Here is a 9175-nt window from a genome sequence, read left to right as displayed (position 1 = left end):
GTTGCAGCTTTGGAGTGCTGTTGGAGCCAGAAGCCTTTACTGTCTGTCTGTCTGTGGTTTCCAGGAAGAAAGAAAAGGAAAGTGCACACGCCTGCCCACTGGCTCAAGCCGAGCCACAATCGCTACCACGTGCAGAGAGTAGAAAAGTTGAAAATGGGATAGAAAGACAGGAGAGTTAAGAAGCGCTAAAGTCAAGGCCGATCACGGAGGCAGTGCAATACCGGGCCAACCGGTGGCGGGAGTGAAGCATCCTTCAAACTCTCCACCACATTTCCAAAAATAAATGCAATTGGACCCGTTACAGATACTCTACGGGGTCCGGACCATCCTCGGTGAAGCCTTTACAGTTTTTCGAAAACCGACACTGTATTAGACGCGATATAGGGGAACAAGCACTTAATATAGAAGTGAATTTTTCAAAAAAATTCAGGTCGCCTTTTTAAAGAAGCATAATTCTTACATGGCTCTGCTTCATTGTTCCAGTTGGGCGTTTTTTAAAATCAAAACTGTGCAAAAATAAGAGCAACGTTGCAGAAGAACGTTGCAGATATCTCTAATAAGACTAAACTGCACAATCAAAAGAGCTGAAAGAGATGACACCCAATTAGTGTTTTTTTATTGAAATAATAGTAAAACGGAAGGAAAAGATTTTTGCTAGCCCCGGCATCTGCCATCGATACTGAAGCACCTGAGCAGGGGCAGCGGAAATAAAGGATAGCAGGCAAAATGGAGAAATAAAATGAAAGAGGTCAGGAGACAGAGAGAGAGGATAGGGAGAGAAGTAATATATACAAAACTATTTAGAAATTAACAAATGTGTCCAGGTTGTGCGCGTGATTAGTTCATGATGAAGGAATTAAAACACACGCGCAAAGCAATGTGTTGGCTACAACTGGAGTGGGGCGTCCAGATATTAATCGTTCAAGGTAGAACTCGCGGAGCGTTCGGTCAATCCGTGTAACAACTAACTGACGGAGAACAGACGGGAGGTGAAGCCCGTGTGGTCGAGGAATACACAGAGGCTCACCAAGGTTCGCTCACGAGTGCGCGCACTGCCCAGCGGCCACAATAGCGTCTTGAAGGAATCTGGTAGTATGCCCAGCGCCCAAGAGGCCGCAAGCATATCGCGACGAGCATCGGCGAACGCGGCACAGTGAGGGAGCAGATGTTATAGTGTTTCCGCTGCACCGCATCCGTCACTCAAATCACTCGTCGCAATTCCGTGACGCTCCCGTCGTTCCCCAGGCCACACGAAGCCAATGCGCGCGCGGAGGATCATTACACGTTGCGACCGTGTAAGTGCGCGACACCCAGTGATACTGTTGATGCGCTCACCTCCTGCGATGCGTGGGTAGGGGTGCTGCTTTCGGAGATGGCCGTGGATGGCCGCACGCACGTCCTCCAGCGCAAGGGGCAGATCGCTGGTGAGTAGTTGATGTGCAGCGGTCGCGAGGTCGTGAGCTTCTTCGTTGTCGGCGATGCCGCAGTGACCGGGCACCCACTGTGCACGCACGGTACATACTGTCTGCGCGAGGCGCTCGATGCGCGAGCGAATTTCCCGCATTAGTTGGGTACCGCGGCCGTCAGATTGCAGGCGGCTGAGGGCGGCGCGGCAGCTGCACAGCAGAGCACTCTTGCGGCGGAGGGCAGAGGGTGAGCAGCAGGTCCAGCCGGAGCCGGATCCGCATCAGCTCCGCCATTGTGGAGGAGCCCAGGAAGGTGACGTGTTGCTACCTGTACAGTCGCAGGGCGGGGATGGTAACCGCCGATGCAAGGAAGCAGCTGTCGCAGGCCACTGAGCCGTCGGCGTACACGAGGAGATACTCCTGGAGCTCCTCGTGTATGACGGCTCTGTCTGGCCTGCTGCTGCACAGCACAGATGGGTGTGCTGCGCTTTCCCGCGATGCCGACGATTTCTCGCTGTTAGTCCGAGGCAGCAGGCCAAGGCGCGCAGGAGCGTAGGGGGTTGGGCCTTGAGTCAATTGCTCATACTCGAGCAGCGCCGCGCCCATTCGTGAGCGCGGGTGCGAGCGCACACGCTGTAGCAGCAAGCCGCCCTCCGGGGCGCGGTGAAGCCGGTTGATGTGATTCAGTTCCCTGCGCGCTGCTTGGAGCTCAAGTGACCACGCTCCTTCCTCGGTCAACGTTTCGACGCACTGCGAGTTTTTCGGTAGGCCCTTCGCACACGCGCAGGGCCTTGCGGTGCTGGAGCTCGAGTTTCTTCCAGCACGGCTTGCGCACCGTGACGAGCGGCAGCCCATTGAGCGCCGCCCCCAAAGCTGCGGCATTGTACATTGTATAGCCGCAGCGCGGCTTACTGGGAGATGCCCTGGCCTCGAGCGGTGAGCTTGTGCACGGCGGCGGTGATCCTCTTCATCTGCAGACAAGCCTTGGTCGCCGCGGGGCCGAAGGAAAGGCGCCAGTCGATGTCCAGGCAAAGGTACCGCGCCGATTTACGCCAAGGAATAGGAGTCCCGTCCAGTGACAGTGGCGCGACTCCGATTTTTTGGCGTAAATCGGAGAGTCGCGCCACTGTCTCTGTCACCCAGGTAAAAAATTATGGCGCATGCCGGAAAATATTTTAAGGCAAAAGCATTGCTAGCCCACTTATTAGAAAATCCGGCGGGAGTTTTAATGTGTTTGATAGTGCTTTAGAGCACTACCTCTCCTTCTGCCGTTTCGGGTCTCAAGGTATTGTGTTATACAGCAAATCGTAACCGAGTGGTTGCCGTGGTAACCGAGGTGGTTACTAAATAAAAAATAGATCACCTAAGCGTGGTTATACAAGCGAAAGGTTTGGTTATGCTCGCTTGTGCTGTTGTTTAAGCCAGGATAGGCTCAACGACGAACATTAGCTTTGCATTGTTCAGCGTCTCTCTTTTAACGCGAAAGCTTTACTGGCCGCAGGTTGAGCAGTTTCGCTTGATTCCTGGAGAGGCGTGCTGCGCATGCGCGAGGAGCACTGACGACACACGGCGCATTTCTCTCTCTCGCTCCCTAGGCATAACTGCGCATGCGCCACTAGTAACACCAAGCCGCAGGTGTTCCGCCGCTGCGCAGCGAAGCGCCTTTCCTCAAAATGCAACTTTTAATTTTCAGTTTTCTTTTTCTTCGTTTCCTCCCTGCTTTATTCATTCCTTTTCGGCGCGGTTGGGGTGTCCAACGAGATATGTGAGACGGTTACTGTGCTATTTCATTTCCTCAAAAACCAAACAAAATAAGTGAGCCGACGGCGTTCATAGAGTTCATTGGCGTTGGCAACTTTGCAAAGATCGTTCATTAGCACGAAAGGAAAAGCGCACAACCGGCTCCGTGGGCCAGTGGACACCTCAAACTCGCTTTCGCTTTCTATATCCTGGATTAGCGGGGCTAATCCACAATAATTTTTTTAACAATGTTAGCTCTTACTACTTAGGTTTGTCAAGAACGCGTATGCCTACAATGAAGGTGAGAAATTGAGAAATTGATTTTGGGGGAAAGGAGATGGCACAGTATCTGTCTCACATATCGGCGTGCACCGGAACCCCGCCGTAAGGGAAGGGATAAAAGAGAGAGTGAAAGAAGAAAGGAAGAAAGAGGTGCCGTAGTGGAGGACTCCGGAATAATTTCGACCTCTCGGGGATCTTTAACGTGCACTGACATCGCACAGTACACTACACAGGCGCATTTTGCGTTTCAGCTGCATTGAAACGCGGTCGCCGCGGTCGGGTTCGAACGCGGGTAACCCAGAACAGCAAAATTGACCAAAACAGTTTCCACGTGACCAGGCTATATCCAATAGCAATAGTGGGCGCGTAGCGCCTGAAGTCATATCTGTACCGTAGAAAAAGGGATTCATAAAGAGCGGACACTCGGCGAAATCTGGCCCCGGTAAATACGTCACAGATGAGACGATTTGTGAAAAACCTTTCGCGCATCGCCGAGCCGCTGACCCAAATGACGAGCCGTTTAAACGGGAAGCGCCGCAATCCTTCAATGAACTTCAGCGTCGTTTACAGTCCCCGGCGATCCTTGCGCATTTTGATGAAAACGCCAATACTGAAGTTCATACCGATGCAAGCAGCGTGGGACTAGGCGCCGTCCTCGTTCAAAAAAGTGACAAGCTCGAGAAAGTCATCGCATACGCTAGCTGTTCCCTTTCCGAAGCCGAGGCTAACTATTCGACAACTGAGAAGGAGTGCTTTGCCATCATCTGAGCTACGTCGAAATTCCGCCCCTACCTCTACGGACGACCGTTCAAGGTGGTCAGCGAATACCACGCGCTCTGCTGGCTTGCCAATTTGAAGGACCCATCAGGCCGACTAGCTCGATGGTGTCTGCGTTTTCAGGAACTTGACGTCACCGTCGTTTACAAGTCCGAACGCAAGCACTATGACGCCGATTGCCTCTCACGAGCCCCTGTAGATACACCGCCGCTGGACGACTATGAGGACGCCTTCCTGGGACCCATCAGACCAAGTTCTTTTGCTCAGCAGCAACGCTCGGACCCCGACTAAAATGCCTCATCTAGTACCTGGAAGGCAAGGTTTCTTCACCCCCTGCTTCATTCAAGCGAGGACTGTCTTCCTTCTGTGTGCAGAATGAGGTCCTTGTGAAGAACTTTGCAGCGAGCAAAACATCCTACCTCCTTGTTGTACCTGCTTGTCTTCGCGAAGAAGTTCTACAAGCTTCACACGACGAGCCGACAGCTGGACATCTCGGGTTTACTCGCACTCTCCGCCGCATTCAAGACAAGTGTTACTGGCCCCAACTGTCTGCCGATGTCGCACACTATGTGAAAACCTGCCGAGATTGTCAGCGACGAAAGACCCTTCCCACACGACAGGCAGGATTTCTGAACCCCATTGAACCTCTCTCAAGGCCCTTTCAGCAGATCGGCATGGACTTGCTTGGCCCTTTTCCAACGTCAACTTCTGGAAATAAGTGTATCATCATAGCGACCGACTGCCTGACCCGCTACGCCGAGGCGACAGCCCTACCGAACGCAACAGCAACAGAAGTCGCCAAATTTTTCGTGGTGTGCAATCTTCGTCGACACGGCTGCCCCCGATGTGCTCATCTCGGACAGAGGAACAGCATTCACGGCGGAACTAAGACAAGCCACTCTGCGTTACAGCGAAACCAGCCACCGGAGAACAACTGCATACCATCCGCAGACCAACGGACTGACCGAGTGCCTGAACAAAACCATCGCCGATATGCTCGCCATGTATGCCGATGCCGAACACTAAACGTGGGTTGTCATCCTGCCTTACGTCGTCTTCGCCTACAACACCGGCGTGCAGGAGACCACCCAGATGACGCCATTTAGGCTCGTCCATGGCAGGGAGGCCACGACCAAGCTAGACGCCATGCTGCCCAACGTTACAGAAGAAAAGAAAGTCGACATTGCCGCCTACATTCAACGCGCAGAAGAAGCTCGAAGGCTTGCCCAATTATGGATCAAAGGCCAGCAGCGGTCCGACGCCAGACGCTACAAACTACGAAGTCGCAACGAGGAATACAAGCCAGAAGACCAATTCTGCGTGTGGACGCCCATTCGCCGCCGTGGTTTGAGTGAAAAGCTTTTGCGCCGCTATTTCGGCCCGTACAAGGTTCTTCGTCGGCTAGGTGAACTGGATTATGAAGTCATCCCTGACGCAATGACTGCATCCCAGCGACACCGCATACGACCAGAAGTTGTCCATGTGTCCGTCTGAAGCCGTATTATGCGCGCTAAAGGCAGCGGCATTTCCATGCTCTATTTTCGCAAGATCCGTTTTTATTCTCTTACTAGTCGCATTATTTGTTTTACTGCATCGGGTCGGTGCTTCTTTGAGAGGGGAGTAATGCCGCGAATATTTGCAGTGCTTATTCCTTTTGCAAATCTGCGGCCACACCACTTTATCGCTTTGTTTGCGACGCAAGACGCGACTAGATTTATCTCGATTGACCGCAGCCAGGCAGAGCTGATTCTACGTTGTTCTGGAATGTTCTAGTAACTTTTCACGCTTTATCTCGAAAGTTCGCTATCAACTTTAAATTGAGCACGGCCGACAGCGGCGGGCATTCTGTTCGACGACCGCCGAGCACGCTTGTCGCTTCGCCGCCGCAGAGTGATTCAGTCCATTTTGGGTGCAAGTCAGCCCCAATAAACAGTTTTCTTTCAGAAGACCCTTTCGTCCGTCTTCATCGCTGCTTTGACTGCCGTCACCACTACGTGACAATATCAAGCGTTGCGATACAGCCTCCGATTACATCTCCGTTTTTTATACGCAATGCTGCGCATGCGACGACGCGTGGTTCGGGTGATAGAGCGGCGTGCGGCGAGGCGGTGGTGACGATCGCGGTGCAGGCGTGGGGTCTTTCTTGTTACGATAGTATCGGCGCATGCAGACAACTGCTCATCCGCGTGACGTCACATTCACTTTCGATGGTGGAGTGGGCGCACGGCCGCGGCGCAACAACTGCTCCTCTCCGGTTGCCATGGTAACAGCGTATGCGCACATCTGGCCTCTGGCATGTACCGCGAAATGCTCGACTTGTAGCCTAGTGTAGCTTCCGCTACAAAAAAAAAACCCTGTGTCGAGACTGGCAATCGAAACAGGGCGTTTGGCGTTTGAGGCTGAGGCGCTACCACACGGCCACGACGGCTGAAGTTTTAATCATGAATAAAAGCGCATCTAGTGAATGCACAGGTTTCTTATATAAACTCTTCCGATGAACAAGTCGCCGCGCATTCGCTACGTACATCCTGGACTAGGACATTAGCAATTTTTCCAAACTACGCTGCATTTCATGTAGTTTCGCTGAGCACGCACCCCGGTGCGGTATGGCGGTTGTGAAAGTCACGCTTTCCTCAGCCCGCTCGCGTATGGCGCGAGCTGTGGTGCCGCTCAGTGCGCAGTTTACGAGTGGCGCGCTCATGTTATGTTGCGATTAGTTGCGCATAGTTGTGCGTTGAGTTTTACGCGACACGAAATATTTTATGGTCCCCAACAATACGCAACTTCTTGAAAGCGATATTTGTTGACGGTCGGGTAGAATATTCGCTCAACATGAAAAAAAATGAACAAACTTGTTGAAAACAAGCGTTCTCGCGTTGTTAGTAAGGGTGCGTAATTTTAATGAATGCCGGGAGAAAAAGTAACGCATGAAAGGCTCAACATTTAGAAACTAGGGTGTTGAAAATGCTGTCGTCTTTTCCAGTGAAAACGGGCATTGCACCCGCATACTGTCAACACAGGAGCGCGTTTTTCGAAACCACATTAGGGGAAAACACTACCATACTCAGCGACTCTAAATTTGCCATACGCGATTATGCGATTGGCAGAATTTCTCATGCAGCAATGAGCATATTGGGTCAAACCAAAGACTTAGACAGAATTATTGAATTGATATGGGTCCCGGCTCACTCGGGGAACCCTGGTAACGAAGCGGCACACATAACAGCTCGAGGATTCGTCAGCCGAGCAGGGGACGCTGTCGTTGCTGAGAGTTTTTCGAAGGACGGCCTATCATCTTTTCACGATATTACTTATCATTTTAAACTTGAAAGGAGGATATTCCCTCCTCCAGACGAAGCCTTTATTAAGGAGCAGGAAACCACTTGGAGGCTACTCCAGACGCGATCCTTCATGACGCCTTACCTGTTGTCAAAGTTCTACCCCGGTGAATACGACCCTGCATGTACATTATGTGGCGATTTAGCCACTTATGATCACCTATTGTGGAATTGTAAAGAGGAGCCGCCCCCGAAATCTCCAATACAAGTTCCAACTCTCGAGCAGTGGGAGGCCGTGTTGGTCAGCTCAGACTTGGGAGTTCAAACCGGGGTCATTGAATGGGCTACCCAGGTCGCTGTCAGCCGTGGACTTATAGCCACCTAGCACGGATCGTCTGCATTCTGCCTTTTCTGACGAATTAAATGTTTTCCAAGACATGCAAATTGCACCCGCGCATTTGTTCTAAGTGCCCCCCACAAACTTTGAGAATGGCCGGTGCTGTAGCCGTCACGGTGCCTAACATTTGTTGAACAAAACGCACAGTTGGGCGTGGAATTGAATTTGCGGTTTTTGGGGGGCAGATAATAACGTCGGGGACCGGAGGAATGCTTGTAAATCATTGGGAGATATCCTCTAGTATTGCATATGGTACATCAAGAGTTCCTCAGGCGAGGTTCGTAAAAGCATGTTTTCTTTGTTCGTAATGTCGCCGCTTTCACGCGTTTCGTCCCTTCTCACATTGTATAAATCGAAAACTTTACTGGCCGCCAACTTGCGATTTCGCGGTGCGGTACTCCAAGGAGGCACATGACGTCACAACGCGCGCCTCGCCGCGGATATTTCTCTCTCTCTCGCTCCCTAGTCACTATGCGCACGTACCACTAGTAGCATCGAGCCGCAGGTGTGCCATTCCTGCGCAAAATCCTCAAAATCCAACTTTCAATTTTCAGTTGCCCGCCGCGGTGGCTCAGTGGTTAGGGCGCTCTTCTACTGATCCGGAGTTCTCGGGTCGAACCCAACCGCGGCGGCTGCGTTTTTATGGAGGAAAAACGCTAAGGCGCCCGTGTGCTCTGCGCTGTCAGTGCATGTTAAAGATTCCCAGTTGGTCGAAATTATTCCGGAGCCCTCAGCTACGGCACCTCTTGATTCCTTTGTTCTTTCACTCCCTCCTTTATCCCTTCCCTTACGGCGTTGTTCAGGTTTCCAACGATACATGAGACAGATACTGCGCCATTTCCTTTCCCCAAAAACCGATTGTTATTATTATCTTTCTAGACCTAAAGTAACCAGGTAATAGCAGGAAACCATAGTGAAAAGAAATAATGCGCCACAAGGGCGCGACAGGCCGCAGCGCTTGCTAACATTGAAATTACTCGCCCGTGAAACCAAAATCGGAAGATCCCTCACCCAGCCTCCTGGTGCGCCACAGTTAGTTGGGCCGCATTGTCCTATGAGTGTGTCCGCTCTTTATGAATCCCTTTCTATATGCCTATTGTTTCGATGCGTTATATATGTGCCACTAATCGGCCATCGAACTGAGACAAACGGCCGAACCGTTTGTCGCAGAGGCTTCCGGGTGGTGTTAAACGATTCGCCGCATTGTGATGCCCACGTTTATAAAATTTATTAACTAATATGACGAGGAAATATACCGGATATAGGAAAAATGCTGTAAATTGCAATAGTGGTGC

Source organism: Amblyomma americanum, chromosome 1 (assembly GCF_052857255.1).
Source record: "Amblyomma americanum isolate KBUSLIRL-KWMA chromosome 1, ASM5285725v1, whole genome shotgun sequence".
NCBI lineage: Eukaryota > Metazoa > Arthropoda > Arachnida > Ixodida > Ixodidae > Amblyomma > Amblyomma americanum.
Note: the sequence above shows the minus strand (reverse complement) of the source record.